A 19,957-nucleotide genomic window follows, 5' to 3' on the forward strand; every position below is an offset into this window, starting at 1 on the left:
ACATGTTAGGTTGTAGTGGCAACTATAATTTTATCTCTCTCCACCAGTGGCTAGACACAGTAGGTGCTCAATAAATATTTGTAGATTTGGTAGTGGTAGAAGAAAAGTTATACCATAAGTTTCTGACTAGTTGGGGAGAAAAAGTTTGCATGTAACCGTGAGGCAAAAACTGGGCTCAGAGGCTGTGGGGGAGGGACAGGAGAGGGTGGGGGTGCGAAAAAGGGAAGGCTTCCTGGAGATGGGGAATTTGGAAAGGCAGACTTGGAGGAGAAAAACACCCGCTGATGGCGGGGAGGGGTAGATGGAGGACATTCCGATCTGGGGAAGGGTGAGGACAAAGCGGTGTTGGAGAGGAGTTTGAGGCCTGAGTTGGAGGGAAGAGGTGCTGGCCGGGGGCGAAGGGCGGGTCAGCCCGAGCAGGGGTGGTGGGGCAGTGGCTGGGGAAACGTCTCCCAGGGCAGGTGGCTGTGTGAGGGGAAGGGGCAGCCAAGGGAGGGCCGGGTGGTCCGCAGGAGGGGGTGGGGCGGCCTGTCGGAGAAGGGGCGGCAAGGAGCCGGACTGCCCTCGCTCGGGCAGCAGCGAGGCCAGCCCCTCGGGCGGGTCTTGCCCCGCCCGGCCCCCTGCCCCTCCTTCCCGGGGGCGGGCAGCGGAGGGGGGCGTGGCTCGGGCTGGCCGGCCCTCCCGGTGGCGCTGCGGACCCTGCACTCGGCCGGGCTCTGCTGGCTGCGGTGGGAGCGGGACCCGGAGGCGGAGGCGGTGGCGGTGGCGGTGGCGGTGGCGGTGGCTGTGGCGGCGGCGGCAGCAGCGAAGGTAAGTGAGCTAGACATTGGAGCTGGACCCGGAGTGTGCGCGGACCCGGACCGGGGGCGGGTGCCGAGATGCCTCCCAGAGCTGGGGGGACCCGGCGCGGCTCGGGCTCTGCCAGGTGCGCCGCTCAGCCCGTGCGTCCGCCCTCCGAGCACCGCACAGCGCCGGCCGCCAGGCGCGCGGGTCGCCCGGCTGGAACGTGCGCTCCTGGAACCGTCCCACAGGAGACGTGCGGAACATATGGTGGGGATTCCGGGGGCACCCGCAGGGAGGTGCGAGGAGGGTCTCACGACCTTCCGTGAAGACGGGTTGGCAGCCTTCGCACGTCTACTGCGACCCTCGGGCCTGACAGCTAGGAGGGAGCCACGGTTCCTCTGGGACCCAAATCCGTCCCTGTCCTACCCATTTTTACTTAATTTCCCAGCGTGCTCGTCCATACCACCCCTTAAAAAGAAAAGGCTTGTGGCCGCCCCTCTCTCCCTGGCCTTCCTGGTCCAGGCAGGTCGACCCTGAACGCCCCCGCCTCACTTAGAACACATATTCTAGCTTTCCAAGGGACTTTTCCAAGTTGCATCACTGTTTGGCCTGTAGACAGGTGCTTGGCTGTCATGTTGGAGTTAGTTAAACAGGATTTTTAAAAAACTTTGTATATTTACTATGTGTTACTTCCTCACCTCAAGGAAGACGCACCTTTCCAATGCTGCTCAAACATTCTTTCCGGTTATTGGTTCTCAAACTTGGCTACGCATCCAGTGAGTTTTTACAGATACTAATACGTAGGTCCCTCTAGATATCCTGCTTCAGGTGGGCTGGGTTGCAGCGTGGGCCGTGGGATTTATTGTAAAAGGCCAGGTGATTGTAATGCGGCGCTACATTTGAGAAGCTCTGCTTTGGGGCTTGCTCCCACTGCCACTTTTTAAACTACTAGAGATTAGTCCTAATCCAGAACTCATCTCAGGCACTCTCCACGCCCCCTGCCCCTTAATTCCCCTTCCTTTTTTGCTCTCTGAAAACACAACCTTGAGCAGCACTCTTGGCTCTGTAATCCACCTGAATAGTCTGATGGTTGGTGCTTTCGAAACTTAACTTGCAGATGGTGCTTTTTTCTGAAGTTCCCTTTGTTTCTGCCTCTCTGTTTATAGTAAATATTGCCTGGGCATTTTCTGCCAAGGAGGTAGGAGTGTAGGAATCGAAGCCATGAAGTCCTTGCAAGGGTCAAGGTTATCATACAGAGGTGTCTTATTCAGAGAAAACCAAATAATGGTTTGATTTGTCCTACTTGAAAAGGATTTCTTATTTAAAGGAGGAAAAATATTTTAGGAATCCATCAGCTTTTTGAGACCCTCTGCCACAGATAATGCATAAATTTGGGGAATTTTCCTTTAAGAAAGCAAGCTAACAAGATCTGTAAAGTTGATATTGTGTTAATGCATGTGTATTTGTGGTTAAACTTTATTCCCAATGTGTGTTAAGCCCAGTAAATATAACACAGTATGGATTTCTTATTGATAGAACAGTAGTTGAGTTCGATAATTAGTGCCTTACAGTAGTATCACATCTGAAGTGAGACTTTAGCCACTTGTCAAAGGATCTTAAAAAATGATAGGGAAATAGGACTAAGAAAAAATTAAACATATGTGTGTGTGTGTGTATACTGAACTTCATCATATGTATTTTATTAAGAAAGTGTATTTTCCATGTCAGTGTTATTGTGACAGTCTCCTGGGATCTTGGTTAGCTTACTGTTGTACCTGAATATGATGTTTGTATTAGATTCGCACCTGGATGTTGCTACCTGGCCACAAACCAGTGGATTCAATTTTCTCTTGGGTGCTAGCCCTCTGTATTGTATTTTTATTAGTAAGTGGGATGGTACACTTTCAACAGAATGCCCTCCAAAGGGTGAGGAACATCTGTGCTCATTTCTAGCTCCTAACATGAACTTTATTTATTTGAAAAGTAAAAAATTATGCAGTTTTGCCCAATTTGGTTTTTCGCTCTTTCCCGCCTTCTCCTACCCTGCTCTGTGTCTGTGGCTGTATCCAGCTGCTGGAAGCGGGGCCCTATAGGAGCCCTCATAATTGCCTTGGCTTGAGAATGGAGGTTATGTGGAGTGCATAGTCTCACAGGGTAGCCCCTGACCCGAATCCTCAACCTTTGGGTAACAAGACAATATGGAACGTATTTTCCTACTGTTGGATTTTGTTTTTTTGGACCAGGCCAACAAAATCAAGCCATGTTATTGAACAGTTTATTAACTTGCTAATCCTGTCTCCATTTGGGAGGAAAATGTTTATTTGAGGATGCTGCTGAACTCCTGGTGTCTGAGAAGTTGCACCTGAACAGCAATAGTTATACTGTGAATATAATAGTACACTTTGGAAAAAAAGAAAGAAAGAAAAAGTGCATGTAAATATGGACCTAAAAGATTTATTGGAACATTTTTCACTTTGGGGTAAGCAGCTCCAATATTCTAACGAGATTTGAAGAACGTAAGTGAAGAAAAATAAGAGAGTCAGTGAGGGGCTTCTTCATTTAGAGAAAGGGTATACAGTGCTCATAAGAGTGATCTTTGATTCGTGTTAAGAATAGGCTGGCCTATGGGCTTCCTTTTTTTTCTTTTCTTCAAGTAGGGACACTTCAACTTTGTTGTACTGATGGGGTGAGGGGCAGTTCAAGAAATTCAATGGATTCCTTAACTCCTTTTCCCCCTAACACTCACTTATTTAAGAGATGCTACTGACCTTTTAAAACACAACTGATTTTGTGCTTTTCCTTTCTTTTCCTCCTGTGACCCTGGCACTAAAGGGCATTGAAATGGCTGAGAGGTTGGCCTCACAGGAGAAAAACAAAGTTCAAGGGGAATTGGAAATTGAGTAATTTTCCCTGAATGACCAAGTGTTTTCTTTATTCTGTCATGTGACATTGCTGTTATCAAGAAACAAGTTATGACATGAAAACCCTGAAATTTGAAAATGGAAAAAAGAAAGGGATTTGATGAGAACAGCACCAACATTGACTGGCTTTCATGTAGAGCAAGCTTAATGGGGTTTCATCTACGGTCCCAGATAACCCCACCTTTACCTTCTTTCTTCATGCATGGCCCTTTATCCCACAAACCACTGTCCCTGCAAGAGAGAGTGCTTCATTTTAAACTTACATCAAATTTATGTTTTGTTTTGTTCCTTTCCTTTCCTTTCCTTCTTTCTAAAATATGTTTATTGCCCTTTCCTTCTTTCTAAAATATGTTTATTGCCCTAGCTGGTGTGGCTCAGTGGATTGAATGCCAGCCTATAAACTGAAAGGTCGCCGGTTCAATTCCCAGTCAGGGCACATGCCTGGTTTGCAGGCCAGGTCCTCAGTTGGGGGCGTGCGAGAGGCAACCAATTGATGTATCTTTTGCACATGGCTGTTTCTGTCCCTTTCAATAAAATTGCCCTGGCTGGTGTGGTTCAGTGGAATGAGCACTGGCCTGTGGACTGAAAGGTTGCTAGCTTGGTTTCTGGTCAGGGCACATGCCTGGGTTGTGGGCCGGGTCCCTGACCGGGGGCCTGTGAGAGGCAACTAGTTGATGTTTCTCACATTGGTGTTTCTCTCCCTGTCTTTCTCCTTCCCTTCCTCTCTCTCTAAAAAGAAATAAAATCTTAAAAAACAAAATAAAATCTTTAAAATATATGTTTATTGCTCTTAGAGAGAAGGAGGTAGGGAGAGAGAAACATCGACTGGTTGCCTCCCATATGCTCCCTGACTGGTGATCAAATCCATAACCCAGGTATGTGCCATGACTGGGAATTGAACCCACAACCTTTTGGTGTATGGGATGATGCTCCAACCAACTGAGCCACACTGGCCAGAGCTGTTGTTTTATGTCTTTGTTCACTCATCTAGAAAATTTTTACAAAGTCCCCACTCCTTGCAAAGCTGTGTATTCCTCCAGGACATCTTGGTAAACAGGGGACAGTTCCTGACTTCCAGAGCTTGCTGTTGGGTGGGTTACAGTAAGTTGGGAACTCTTAGAATCCAGATGAGCATAGAGAACTGGGGGGGGGGGGGGGAGGGGTAGGGTAGCCTACCTGGTTGGATACCTACTCAATTTGCTGGCACAAAAGAAGCTTCATTCCAGTTTAAATTACTATTTATTTTATTAGGTCCCTACATCAAGTTTTAAATAACTTATTTCAGATACTTTTCTGACAGAGAGGAAAGGGTGTGAGCACCAATCACGCAGAGAAGTGGGGAGTGAGGAAGGAGGAGGCCAGATTCATTTTGCTCAAGGGGTATGTACTTAACCAAGTTGTGAAAGGGTATATTACTGGGGGCTTGGGAAACTGGTGGATCTGTTTTTGGCAAATGGTAACCGGCAGGATAAGCTTAGTTAGCAGTGGCTGCCTCTGCGACAGAGCTGGGAGGATAGTACAGAGCACCATGTTAAGGCAGCAGCTGTGGAACTTTTAGAGCAGGTGGTTTGGTTTACGTCTGTGACTCCATCCAGTGCGACGTTTCTCTGTCCTATTGTTGTCACTTCACACTGCTTTTCCTTGGGAGGGTGATTTCCAAATACGTAGCTGATTCATAGGGCTAATAACCCCAAGGTTAGAAGAGCCGTTACCATTTACTGATTGACTGCCTTGCAAGTGCCAGGCAGTATGCTCAGCTCCGGTCTTCCATTCTCTGAATCCCTGTGTTCCCAAAAGACGGGGGCAGTGGCCTCACTTTACAAATGAGGAAACTGAGGCCCAAAGAGGAGCTGGATCTTGGGGCAGCTCACAGCACTTAGAAGTGGCAGAGTTGAGGGTTGAGAGTGCTTGGGTCTGTCTGAATAAAAAGCTAAGTTCTTTCTCCTGCTTCATGTCCCTCTTAAGCAGCGCTGATTAAGAAACTGAATTTTCAGTGCCTTGTTTTTCTAACCATAGCCTCCTTAGGTCTGGGTTGACATTGTTTTTCTCTATTAGAGGATGTGGAATGTTAGACCGAAGAGCACTGCAGGCTTGTCACCCCAGGGGAAATTTTATGAAATCCTACTTTTCTGTTTTTTTGTTTTTGCTCTTTTGAGAGGATAGATTAGGCTGTTTAGATGTTCAGAAAGACTCTGAATAGATCCCAAATCCTAGGTTAGAGAGACCTTATCTCCATATTTCTTTAAGCTCTGCAGATCTCTGAATTTCTGTAGGTAATTGGTTGTTGGGTGAGTGATTAAAAACAAAATTCAGTGTTAAACATTGTGGACCAAAACCCAGCTGTGCATGTTCAGTTCCTATCTATGTGGTACTTGAGACAAAAACAACACTTTGCTGCTCAGTAATTACCTCAAGCTCTTAAAATTACAGGTAGGAAGGGCTCAGAGGCTGAATGGAGCTATAATTAGCAGAGATGAGTCTAAGGCAGGGTTACTGAATGCGTGCTCATTACTATGATGGGCTGTAGTCTACTGAAAAGGATCAGCTCCAGGGAACACTTACATGGGACTCAGTGGCAGGTCGTCCTGGAGTTAGTGTTTGGGATTAGAGCCCAGGGCGTTAGTCACGAATGTGGACTATTTCTGCCAGTCTCTTTGTTTTTGGGGCGGGGTTTATTCCCACCCGCCCAATCACAGGGATCTCTGCTTGTCTTAGGTAGGGTCCCTAATGGTTCAGGCTGTCGCTTTGTAGGTTTTTATTTTAGGTCTATGAAGGTCCTTTATTATTAATAATCTTTCACTGTTGCGTATCTCTTTGCTAGAGACTTGAGGCAGTATGACCAAGATGTTCTAGTTTTGACTTCAGTAATTTTCTTGGTTTTCACATCTGACCTCCCCTGGCTTTCTATCCTAGTATTTTATAGCATTTGTAACAGGCACGCTGTTTTTCCTTGAAAACTTGAAGTCCATCCAGGGAAGAAAACCTGCTGCGACCATGCCTCCCAGGGTCCTGTGAGCCTGGGGCACAGTGGTGTTAGTCCCTTTTTCCAGGTGAGGGTCCTGGTGAGGTTCGGAGTCCAAACTAAGTGGCAGTTTGGGAATTCCAGCTCAGCGTTTCAGACTCTAAATAGCTACCCTCTTTTGATTTTATTACAAAGGGAAAAGTAATGACCCAGTTTTCAAAGTCACAAAGAGGTTCTACTATATCTTATGAACTCATCTATATCATTGAGCTTCCTTGTAGCTGTCATGATAGTTTTTTTTTTTTTAAATACTTGATTCTTTACAATTTTGGCTACACAGTTTTTATCCTCCTTATTAAAAACAGTGACTTACTCGGCATTACACAGCGGCAGCTGAGAGGTTGATTAGCTTCTCTCCTTGCCCTAATCAAATATCAAAAACCTGGAAAGTTTACTGAGAGTGGTGATTACAGTGAAAGCTTTAGGAGTTGGAGAGGAACTGATAGAGAAAGAATGAAAGGAGAGATAACAGAGAGAATAGTTTGCAAAGGGACTGTAGGGTGGAGTTTACCAAACTTAAGATTTCTTTCACTTGTGGGTTTCAGGTTTGGGGATTGAGCACCTTTGTTCTAGTTGTAGCAGGATCGGCTTAGCTCTGTATTGCCCTGAATGCCTGTAAGGTTTTTTTTTTTTTTGGTGCGGTAGGGGGATGGGTGGGTGGGATGGGGTCTAGGGTAGGAGAGAGGAATTAAGAGAAGTGTGTGTGTGTGGGGGGGATGGGGTGGGATTAGAGCTACTACTTACCTGGTTTTTCATGTCTGGTCTCCTCATGGCATGACCACCTGGCATCACAGTTCCAGCTGGGCAGACCTGCAATGAGCCCAACATTCTGTGTGAGGCAGCTGGGTGGGGTACAAAAGGGAGAGAGGGCCACAAATCCTCTAGGGCACTTACCTCCAGCCCTGTCTGAGAGCTTTTAACCTCGCAACTCGATGGGGTAGGTATCAGTACTATCATGAATTCATTTTACAGGTGAGGGAAACAAGGGAGAAATTGGCTGACTTGTCAAAGTTGTGCAGCTACCAAGTGGTAGGATCCAGGGTTCAGACTTGTCTGGCCTTGATCTGTGCTTTTTCTTTTTAAGATTAAAAAGAATTTGTTTTTAAATTTATTGATTTTTAGAGGAAGAAAAGAAAGGAGAGAGAGAGAGAGAGAGAGAGAGCAATTTGTAGTTTTTTTATACATTCATTCATTGCTTCTTATACGTGCCCTGACCTGGGACTGGGGATTGAACCCACAACCTCGGGGTATTATGACGTTGCTCTAACCAACAAGCTGAGCTTCCTCTCCAGGGCTGAGCTGTGCTGTTAATGACTTAGATGGCCTCTCTAAACAGAGCTCTGCGGGGGCATTGGCTCTTCATTAATTCTCTCAGTTCTCCTACCCATTCATTTCTTCCACAAATTATTGACTGCTTGTCTGTGCCTTTGTCTTAGTAGTTAGATCTGTAAACCTAGAGAGAGGACAGATCTCTCCACTGATCTTGTGTCCCCATGTCTAGAAAAAAAAAAAAAGGTGCACAACCAAGTTTTGTGGGAGGAAAGATGGAAGTCAGCTGGCCTTTTGAAACTTGACATCCTTGTATTTCCTCAGTCTCTCTCTGGCAGCCACAGTGATTTCTAAACAGAAAAACAGACGAGTGCCAAGAAGGGTGAGAATGTGGGGGGAATGTTTCACAAAAACAGAGAGAATTCTTGATAAAAACATGTTTTCAAAGCGTATTTCAGGTTCTCATGGGCAGTGTGTGTTTGTGCTTGAAGCATTTCTAATTTGAAGGGCATGCCAGCCCCCAGCCTGCAGATTATTGTGAGTGAAGGAGTCCTTTCAGACCCCAGGCATCATCGGGTCTGCTCCTGCCAGCAGAGCCAGCAGAGCATGTTTTTTCTGGAGTGAAGGACCAAACATCGGAGGGTTCAAGCCCACCTGCCATCCATTTTTAGGGCCAGGTGTGATTTAACATTGAAATGCATGAGCTGGGAGAAACCGGTAGTTCTCTCTTGTATTCTCATTCCTTCTTCACACCGTGGGGTAAGAGCGTTGGGGTCTCACCTACGTGGGTTGAAAGCCACATTTGCTCATCACTAGAGCGTGGTGATTTGGGCAGGTTTCTCTTCCATTTCTGGTTTGTTTCCTCATCTGTAAAATGGGATGTATTGCTTACCTCATAGAGTTATTGGGGCTGCATCTCTGACATAGTATAGAGGCTCTCAAAAGGGGGACCCACTGCGGGACACTTGGCAATATCTGGAAACATTCTTGGTTGTCATGGCTGAGGGTGATGGTGACTACTGGCATCTAGTTGGTGGAGGCCAGGAGAGCTGCTTACAGTGCCCAGGACATCCTCACAACAAACAGTCTAGCCACAAATAATCTAGCCCTAGATGTCAGTAGTGTGGTGGTTGTTTTTTACAGCTTTCATCTAATGGAGCTGTTGGCCAGTGACAAAGAGTGCTCTTTCCTTAAGGAGGATGGGGGGAAAGGGGAGGGTGAATTTAACCTTTATATATTTTTTTAAATTTTTTTCAATTTATTTTACAGATAGAGAGAGAAGGGGTTGAGGGGAGAGGGACTTGTTGTTCCACTTATTTATGCAATACATTGGTTGATTTTTGTGTGTAGGGATAGAACCTACAAGCTTGGTGTATTAGGATGATGCTCTAACCAACTGAGCACCAGGCCTGGGCTGGAATGTAATTTTTTATTGATGCTTCTGGGTTACACCACAGACACCCCTGATGGTGGGGGGGGGAGGAAGAGCTTGCTACCTTACTCTTCACGGAGTGCTCCTTTACTTCATTTGTAATTGCTTGCATCTATTTACATATAAATAATACCTATAATTTACATCTAAGTAATTTATATGCTAAAGCAATCCCCTAACATCTTGGGGTAGTTAAACCTGGCTCTTAAGGCAGACTGCAGAGTGGGGCCCCCCCGCAGGAGAAGTCAGGCTCCCGCACCCGCCTGTGGCCTGAGGCTGGTGACAGCTGTGAAGCTGGCTCTTCTCGGTCAAAGGACAGGGAATGCATCCTCCTGCTCTCTTACCATGTTGTTCCCAGGACTAAATGCAGTAAAACTGCCTACGTGAAATGAACTCTACAATGTGAGGATAGCTCTATACACATGAAAGTGTAGTGTGATTCCTAAGGTGTGCCTTTTGAACGTGTTTTTTAGAGAAGCCTGTTTGTAAGTGGCCACACACTAAATGCCACTAAAAAAGAATTAGTGCTCAACAGCCAAAGGATAGGTGTTCTGGGCAAAGCGGTCACCTAGGCCCAGAAAACATTCCTGCAGCCGAGCGTGTGATTTGGAGGCGGGATGAGTGTAAGCTGCCCGGTCCCTCTTCCTCCCATTCATCCTCTGGCTTCTCCCTTATCTGTGCATGACCCTGGCGAAGCTCCCTGACCTCCTTGCACCTTGGTTTTCTCACCTGTAGAATGAGGCTTATGGTAACAATACTACCTACCTGAGGACAGGTGTGGGGGAAATGACAGTGTCCTTGAGAGGTACATGGTGCACATGGGAAGTTTAGCTTAATCACAGAGTTGCTATTAGTAAAATAACATTATTTATCAGTTTGGCCTATGGCATGTATATTTTTTACTCAGGTGAGGAAGGGCTTGCTCCTGGGTTAGGAGCTGATAAAGGGTTTTTCTGGAGTTCCTGGTATCATTTTTTAAAAATTGTGGTTAAAATATACATGTCATGACATGATTAATCAATTTAAGGTGTACATACGGTTCAGTGGTATTACACACATTCACAGCATTGTGCAGCCATCACCACTCTCTAATTCATCACCCCAGAGGAAACACTGTACCCCTTAAACAACCATTTCACATTCTTCCTTCTCCCCAAACCTTGGCAGCCACTAGTCTGCTTTCTATCTCTGTAGAACTGACTGTTCTGGATACTTTACATAAAATGGAATCATACAATATGTGGCCTTTTGTGTCTGGCTTTTTTCACTTAGTATAATGTTTTCCAGATTAATCTCTGTATTATAGCAAGTATCAGCATCATTCAGTTTTACCTGGTGTCTTTGTAGAGCAACCCAAGCGTCGGTTTCATCTGGCCTATTCTCCCCTGTTATGTTTTATTTTCAAGTCTTAAAATGTGTTCATCTGTTTTGGTTCTTTTTGTCCAGCCTTATTGTTCCCACGTTTCCCATCCAGTGTTCTAATGACCCTTGAAATAAATATTGGAGTAAAACTCTCATGCTGGGTTCTTGGTGCTGCTGGCAGCAGGTCTTATTAGGTATTTTGTTTCTGCTGAAGAATTAGCAGCAGGATCAGAGGCAGGGGCCTGGGGTTGTGCTTCATTTCCCCAGGACGGCATGGCAGGTTTTAAAAACAAATGTCTGGAAAACACCCACCAGGCCCCTTTTTATTTCTTGGTTTAAAAGCTTTCCACAGTGAGAAGTGGCCCTCAATTAAGTCGTTTAATAAAAACCTCCCTCTGTTTTAAAGCATTCTTGGGAAGTGTTTACATTTAGCGCCACTGTGGGCTTCTAAATGAGGAGCTGTGGAGTGAGTGATCCTTAACCTGTGACTTTAATAAGATCCCTTGCTTTAGATTTCTAGGTGGAGGACTGGGCCAGATTTGTAGCTTGTCACTGACCCAGACAATCTTGACTCTATCCTTCCCCCCTCCCCCCACCCCTAGCCACCAGAGGCAGAAGATTCAGAGAGGCATTAAGCCCCATAGAGATGTAAAACTAGCTGTTCGGAGAGAGACTAGACTTAAAGAAAGAGGTGATGTGCCGCCCCCCCCCCACACCACCCCTGCTTCTGACTTCAGTAATGGGGTGGGGGCTGTAGTAAGAAGAGATTGAATCATTTAGGAGGACATATTGGGGCCTCAGAGGTTCTGGGTCCTTCTGGAGGGCTCGGCCTGAGCTTTCAGCCAGGATTTGGAAATTTCTTGTGCTAAGGAGGCCAAGTGCCCTGCTAGGTGAGACGACTCTACTTTTGCTGTGATTTTGGAGAGGTGAGTAGGCCCCACGAAGAGGAAACAGGATGTTGGCAGATTAATAGGGTTTACTGAAGGAAACTTCAGGATTTACTGTAGAAAAGCTCTCTTGAAATAAAGGATGTGCCAGGATGGCCTTCCTTGGTGTGCCTTTCCTGGGGATCCTTATTGTGTGGCCAGGGATGGGGGTGGGGGTGGGGGTAGGGTGGGGAGGGAAGCCCAGAGTCGCTGGCAAGGTTGGGATTTACAGAGAGGCTGCAGGGCCCGGCTGTTCCAGGGTCCCAGTCCTGGCTGCCTGAAGGGGTAGCAGTTCCCCAGGAGCGTGTCATCTCATGTTATGAGTTAATATGTATAAAGTGCTTAGAACAGTGTCTGCATGAGAAGGTATATGTGTGTGTCCTATTATTATCCTGACCCTTCACTTGTGAATTCCCAGCTAGAATCACTAGAAATGCTCCTTTTCCGAGCTAATTCACCCCCAGTACCCGCAGGCTTGGGAAAGGGTGTTTCACTGGACGCTTAAAAAAACATGACATGCAGTTGGAGAAATCATGCTTGATGAATCTGTTAATGTTCTCTGAGGGAGAAAATAAACGTGGGAAGAAGGGCAAACCAGTGGATATAATTAATTTAGACTTCCAAAAAACATTTGCAAAGACTTCATGCCAAAGGTCATTAAATGTGTGAGTCTCACACAACGTTCTGTGTGGAGGTGAGCGTCAGAAGGAATATGGCTGAAACCCATCTTTTGAATTGTTTCAGAGGTTCTTTTTTTTTCATCCCACACAAATATATTTATTAAGAACTCTCAACTGTAACACCAGAATAAACCAGTTCATACCTTATGTGACATCAGAAGTTCTGTCTTTTAAGTAAATAGTACATTTGTAGAAGGAAGTAGATTCCACCATCAATAACTATAAGAACCAGGTCACTTACATGCAGAGATGCTGAATTTCATCCCTTCTGTGATTTGACCTAGGACAATAAATAAATGAATGAATGGAAACTTCGTCAACACAGACAACCTCTCCCCCAACAGGACTTGCGAAGCTTGGAGCTTTCCCAGAGTGAAAAGGTACATGCAGGTGTCAGTTGCCTTCAGAGGCGGATTAAGGTCGGCTGAGGCCCCGGGTGCAGAAGAAAATATTGGGCCCCTTAAAAAAAAAAGAGGGAGACAGGGAAAATAAAAATACATGTAACCATATTTTATGCAGCGTAGTTATGAAACCAAACTTGGTGTTATTAGAAAAAAGTGTAAAGTTGGGGTTTTGCGGGGCCCTTCAGAATTTGGGGCCCAAGGCATGTGCCCCGTGTGCCTGCTGTTAAATTTGCCTCTGGCTGCCTTTGTAGTTTTCATCTTGCTCAGCTCCTTGTGGGCCTGGCATGGTGTCTCATGTGTAAGAGTGCTCTATACATGTTTCAACAATGCATGAATTACAATCGCTTTAAAATGAACATGAATATTTATAATTGCATGTCTATTATGTGCTGGGCAAACTTTTTTCTTTCCATTATATTTGCTCTTATGATGTGTGTGTTAACTTTTGCTGCATAATAATTCTGGGTAACAGATCATCCCAGATCTCACTTCCTAACATCCATAAACATTTATTTTCCCACTTGCTCATCTGTTGGTTGTGTATGGTTTGGTTGACTTGGGCTGGGCCAGGCTGGGATAGTCTGGACTACACGTTTCTGTTTGGCTTCAGGTCTGTTCCCCATGAACTTATTCTGAGGCCCAGGCCGAAGGGCCAGCAGATACGGAGGGCGTGCTTACCTTATGGCAGGTCACAGCAGTATGCTCATCTCGTGGCCGGTCACAGCGGCATGCTCATGTCATGGCAGGTCACAGCAGCATGGTCACGTTATGACAGGTCACAGCGGCATGCTCATCTGCTGGCAGATCACAATTGCATAAGAGGTCAAAGCCTTGTAAGGCTTTGGCTTATAACTGCTACACTGTGACTTCTGCAGATGTTCCATTGGCCAACAGAAATCACATGGCCAACCTCAAAATCAGTAAGGTGGGGAAGTATACTCAGGCCATTCTTGGGGGAGGTATTGTAAAGTCACATGGCAAAGGAGGTGAACATAAAACCCCACAATAGTGGAGTGAGGCACTGGGCACAGCGCTTTAATCTGCCACAGTGGCAGAGAATGAATGAAAGAAAGAGGGAGCTATGGGCCATACCAGCCTTTCGGGAGCTTGCTAAGTGTAGGCCATTTGGGTGAGGAATCATGCACATTTTGCCCACGTACCAGCCTCGACCTTGGCAGGACTATAAGGTAGCCTGGCATGCTCTGACTCTTGGCTTGCTAAATATCCCTTCATGTTTACTCACTGTGATGGTGGTCGTGGGTGTTCTGTTCATCGCTGGGAGGAGCAGAGTGATGGGCTGGGTTTTCTTCTGGTTAGCAGCCATAATCTGACACGTGGTGGCAGGACAACGACAGGCAGAGAGAGAAAGGACAAAGAGGGCCAAAGTATCCAGGGAGGCCAGGGGCTTGACTTACCCTTTGCATGATCACCTCTTAGCACAGGTCTTTGGGAAGTTAGTCTTAATCCCACCTTTAACAGTCAGTAACAGTTTATCATCAGGGCCTTCATGCGCCCTGTCCCTGTCTTTGTAAGGACTCCAGGCCTTAGTTTCCAGAGCTCTTTATTGTATCTGAAGAAACAGGCCCTGGGAAGTTACATGACTTCTCTTTAGCTGCCCGTCTCAGATCCAAAGTAGGTCATCCAGTTCCCGGTCTAGGGCTTGTGTTTCCACATCTTTGTGTCCCAGCCAGGCAGAGTCATGACTGCAGGCACCACAGTATATCCTGGCCCTGTGGTGCCAGAGCCTCCTTTCCTGAAAGAGCCAGGTGAGCCTTGTGCCACAGTGGGATGGATGCCTCAGGGGGAGCGGAATGGAACTTTTTGCCATGTGTCCTTTTGTTAGTGAAGAGCTGCTAGACTCAGAGTAAGAAAAGGCTCTGGCCATGAAGAGAAAATGTACCAACAATAGATGGAGACTAAAACCCTGTGAAGCCGAGGGTGTGGGGAGACGGACACTCTCACTCATGCTGTGCGTGGGATTATACATCCAATGGACTTCTTATTGGAGAGCAGTTTGGCAGTGGGGTTAGTTCATCTACAGGTAAACAAAATTCAATTAAAAGTGGTTTAAATAGTAAGGACATCTGTTATCTCATGTAAACTAGAAGTCCAAAGTTAGGGCAGTTTGGGTGTTAATTAGTCCTCAAGTATGTCTTATGGTTCCAGTGTGGCTGTAGCTTCTCTAACCTGTATCCTCATCCACAGTGATGTCCAGAAGCAGGAAAAGAGGCACGCAGAGAAAGCCTTACTAGGAGTCCCCTGCAGAACTTTCATGCCCTTTAGGCAAAAGTGGGTCTGATACACACACCTAAACCAATGACCGGCATGGGGAGACTGGGCTTCTGTAGTTTACTTAGATCTATCTTGGGCCTAGATAAGAGCTCAGCCTTCCCTGAAGCACATGGGCACTGGGAGGAGGGGACAGTCCTGGAGCTTTGCTGGCCAGGGGGAAACTGGCAGTGGCTGTCGGTGGCCACTGGTGTGAGTCATAGCATTCATTATCTTTCAAAATTAAGGATGTTCCTAACTCAGCCCTCCCATAATTAGGAAGTTAATTTATGAATATACCCGTACAAGTGTGCTGGCACACATACAAAGGTATTTATTGTAGCGTTATAATAGCAAAATACTGGAAATAACGTAAACATCTCCCAACATGGAGTGATTAAGTATATTAAATTTTAATCATATTACAGAATTGGGCAAATTTGTAAGTACTGATAGAGAAACATTGTAAAAATATGCTATAAAGTACTTCTTTGTTTCTTTAAAAAAAATTTTATTTTAGAATAAATACCTTTATAACATGAGCTAAGATCAGAGAGAGGAGGAGGTTTTTTTGCCCTTCTGGGCCTTGGCTTTTCTCAGCTAGAACCCCAGCTCCTTGCCCTGGAGCACAGAGCCGTCTGTCTGCGTGGCCACACTGGCCTGGTCTTGGAGCATCGCACACAAGAAGCCTGCTTGCTGGGGCTGCTGCTCCTCTAGAAGACTGCTGATTGTGGCATTCTTTTTTCTTTCATCAGATTTCTTCTGAATTTTCATTGATCGTTCTTGTTTTAAAATCTCTTCCTCAGGAGTCCGTCTGGCCCCCTTGTTGCGGCCCAGGGGCAAGTGCCTGGTGGGACTTGGACCACTGTCAGTACCGTGTGCTGTCAATGAGCGCGATGCAGGTCTTTGCTCAGGGCTTGATGTGGACCAGTTTGTTGTCGACTGCGGTGTAGACATCAGTAATCCCTGCTGTTGCGTACAACACTCTGAGCCCCAGGGGAAGGTGCCCATGTCCAGCCTCAAGGCTGGGCACTTCTTGTTGCCTCCCCGCAGGCGGACTTTGTGTATGCAGCGCAGACCAAAGTTAGTGCTGGCAGCAGGGCATTCCACCTCATATTTTTTGCTTCTTGTGGTGGGGCTTTCTCTTGCCCCTGGTCTTATGACGCTTGTGCCAGTTATCCCAAGAAATGCCCGTGGCTTGGTGCTGGCTGGGAGGAGGTACTATTAAGTTTTTTCTTAAAGCAAAGTACAAATCAGTGTATACTCATTTTTTTTGTTTAAAAAATATCTTTAATTCTTGATTGCAAATATAATTTTCTGAAAGATGTCCCAAGAAATGTGGTTATTTGGGCTTTTGGGATTGGTGATTTAGTTGAGAGGGTCATTTTGTTTTTCACTTCATGCCCTTCTTGACTGTTTGAATTTTATACAAGTCATGGTATGTATTTCTGTTATTGTAAAAAGAAAACAGTTAGGCATTTTCTTAGTGTGCGCATGGGCTTAAGGAGAGGAAGCCGGGCCCTACATGTACATGATCAGAAACGTGGTTGGGAGGGGACGAGCGTGCCATTTGACTGTGTGGTATCGCTTGAGGGGTGGTTGTGAAAGAAAAAAGTCCAAGAGTGAAATAAGGTGATTTCTTGTTTTTTTAATCTTCCTTGGTATACACAGCACAGTGTCTTACACATAGGAGAGTCAAATGTACATTTAGGAGTGAACGGCTGTTTCAGTCAAGATCCAAAACAACTTTATGAAATGCCGAAACCCAACCAAGGGGCTCAAGTCAGCAAGAAAGCAGATTATGCTGGAGATTTATTTTGCAAATAAAATATGGCTGCCGTTTCCTCCTTTTTCCTTGAGCTCCCAGAATCTAATTCATTAGTAAGAATCAATGTAGTATGCAACTTTCTATTCATCGTCTGTCTCATACTGAAGGTTACTGTGCCAAGTTCTAGATAATAAAGCTGAAGAAGGTTTTCACAACTAAGGGTAAGAGCAAGGACAGGAACCACCATAATTGTTAACTGTGCTGTATTTGTAGCTTCAGTGGAGAGACATCTAGAAGTCCTAAAGTCTGTTAAGGATACAATAAGCAGTTATTTCTTTAAGAAAAAATAAGGTCCTTTGATACCTGGAATAATCAGAAAATTGCTCTTATGTCACTCTGATAATAGGGAAAAACCACAGCTAATAGTAGTGAGTAGGGATTTTTAAATCTGACTTTTGGCTGGCTTGGTAGACAAGTATGAATGTGCCTATTGGTGAAATGAAAGAATGCTATGTGGTAGTATTTTCAAGCATAATTCCCTTCCACATAGAAAAGCAAAGGCAAATGAGTAGTAAGAAGCCTTTTTATTAGAGGGTGAGAGGAAAGGGAAGTAGGGTGCCTACCCTTCTGTTGTGCTGATTTTCTTCATCATTTCTTTGCTTGAGGGTTCTCTCTTTCTGAGTTTGATTCTTATAAATCAAAGAATGTTGTAACTGACATTTTCATTGAGTTGCCTTTAACTTTTATACCCTTGGGTTTTAGCATTTAGACCTTCTGTAATGGCTACCGGATGCCCACTCTATTCAGACAATGATGATATCGTTGGGCTATGGTAAGATCATTTCCTTTGGAACAAAATGAAAAGCTTTTTGTGCTCACAATTGGAGGAAAATATAAAATTTTAGTAGGCCTCCTCTGCTACAGGTTGCAAAGAGTCCATGTTTGAATACCATCCGCTTTGCAGCTCACTGTGTGGTGGGAAGGAAAGGTTCCAGCATGCTTTTGAAATACAAAAAGCAAGTATACCTTCTCACTGTGTATTTTAAAATTGGTCCTTAGAAATATTTGAAAGAATACTGGATCATTGCTATATTATGTTCTAGTGTGATTTAAATTATGAGAGAGAGAGCTATAGGAAGAGAGGAAGAAGGACACTATGTTCACTTGACATAATCCTAGTATACATCCTCTGGTTTTTAGACAGTCTGTCCTATATCTGCAAAATATGAGATTAAATATTATAATTTTAGACAAATTCTGTATCTACATAGAAAATATAATAAGAATTAATAATAACACTAATGCTATATAACAATAATACTTGGAACTGTTTTTTCCCCATTTATTATTATTATTAATTTATTTATTTATTGTTTTTCTATTATAGTTGTCCCATATTTTCCCCTGTTGCTCCCCCCCACCTAGTCCACTTCTTCTCCCATTTTTTTTACAGTTGTCCCACCCCATTGCGCTCCCCTGCCCCACCCACCTCCCCCCTCTCTCACAGTCAGTCCCCACCCTGTTGTCCATGTCCATGTGTCATTTATATTAGTTCTTTGCCTAGACCCTTCCCCTTCTTTCCCCCCTCCTCCCCATCCGTCATCCCCTCTGGTCACTGTCAGTCTGTCTTGGAACTGTTTTAAGCATTTAATATTTATTAACTCATTTAGTCCTTATAATAACCCTATTATTATCCCAATTTACAGTTGAGGAAACTGAGGCACAGAGAGATTAAGTAACTTGCTCAGGGTGATACAGCTGGTAAGTGGTGCTTCTGTGTTCAAGTCCAGGTAGTCTGCCTTTCCTCAGTTGAAAGCAAATTAAAATTTAATTGAAGCAAAAATTTATAAGACATGAGTCATTCCTAAATCTACAGGTTAATCTTGTAAATTAGAGACTATTCTATTAGTGTATATAGTATATCATTTAAATTATCTATATCATCTGAATTTCTTGCTTCATGACCAACATGTTAAATTATACAGCAAGCATATACTTTAAAAATTATTTTAGATATAAATCTGAAATACATTAAAGGGCAGTAAATTTAGCTAATAAACATGAAAAACTTTTAACAGAGAGTTTCTTGTCTCCTCTCTTTCCTTAGGGAAGAAAGATGAGCTCTTTCCGTTCCCAAATGACTCCTCAATTTAAAATGAATTATTCCACCAGAATAAAATATTCTTTCTCTTGCAGAAAAAGCAGCTACTGCTGTCAGACGCTAAAGTCATTTTTCTCCTCAATAGTGTGTGATTAATCCTGATGCGTGACTCCTGCCAGTTTCCTTTCTTTGAAACCTCAGCAGCAACAAAACGAGTGATTCACTTTTGTCCTTGAAACAAATGCTGTGGTTGGTGTCCTACACAGACTTTTGAATGTCCAGGTCACAAGCCTGCGCTTCTGGCCTCGAGTGATAGATAAGAACAGGAACTGGGAGAGATGGTATCAAAGTGATTAAGCTTAAAGCTTAGAGCCCTGCCTGGCACCTAGTAAGATGTCTCCCCCATTATTGTTATGTATTGTGCTTTTGCCAGTGCTGGGCACTGTGCTAAAAACTTTTACATGCATTGCCTAATTTAATTCTCTTTAGATTTGCATCAAGTGGGTGATGCTTTTGTTATTATCCCCATTTACAGACGTAGAATTGGAAGCTTAGAGAGGTTGAGAAATTTGCCCAAGGCCATCAGCTAGCTAGTAAGTAGTTAGAGCTGTTGTGCAAACCCAGGTTGTTTATATTTATTTATTTTTTACCTAGAAAGGTGCAGGAATCATAAGTGTACAGAATTTTTCAAAAATATTTTTTGTTTCCTCCTAGTTATATTACTGAGCAGAGATAACCACTACCTTGTTTTTATAACCACAGATGAATTTTGACTGTACTTGAACTTCATTTAAAATAGAATCATATTCATATAGTTCATATTCTTTTGTGTCTAAAATTCATCCATGGATTTGCATATAGCAATAGCTTGTTCTTTCTCATTGTTAAATACATTGCCATATTTCTCATTGTATATTTCATTGTATAAGTATACCTTCATAATTGATTAACTACTGTTGATGAATTTTTGGATTGTTTATAATTCTTGGCTATGGTACATTCTTGTATATGCATGTATATT

The 19,957-nt window shown here is 44.3% G+C and overlaps 1 protein-coding gene across 2 annotated transcripts in view; it reads left to right on the forward strand.

The window, feature by feature from the left end:
* The first annotated feature begins 759 nt into the window (after positions 1 to 759).
* The window catches only part of CGNL1 (cingulin like 1), a 144,855-nt gene continuing 125,657 nt past the window's right edge, over positions 760 to 19,957 (forward strand). For both annotated transcript variants that reach the window (XM_090270659.1, XM_090270660.1), the window contains exon 1: positions 760 to 810. The gene's annotated coding sequence lies outside the window, so the exon portion shown is untranslated. The remainder of the gene's footprint in view (positions 811 to 19,957) is intronic.

Source organism: Furipterus horrens, unplaced genomic scaffold, assembly GCF_987537825.1.
Source record: "Furipterus horrens unplaced genomic scaffold, mFurHor1.1.pri manual_scaffold_3, whole genome shotgun sequence".
NCBI classification, from domain to species: Eukaryota; Metazoa; Chordata; class Mammalia; order Chiroptera; family Furipteridae; genus Furipterus; species Furipterus horrens.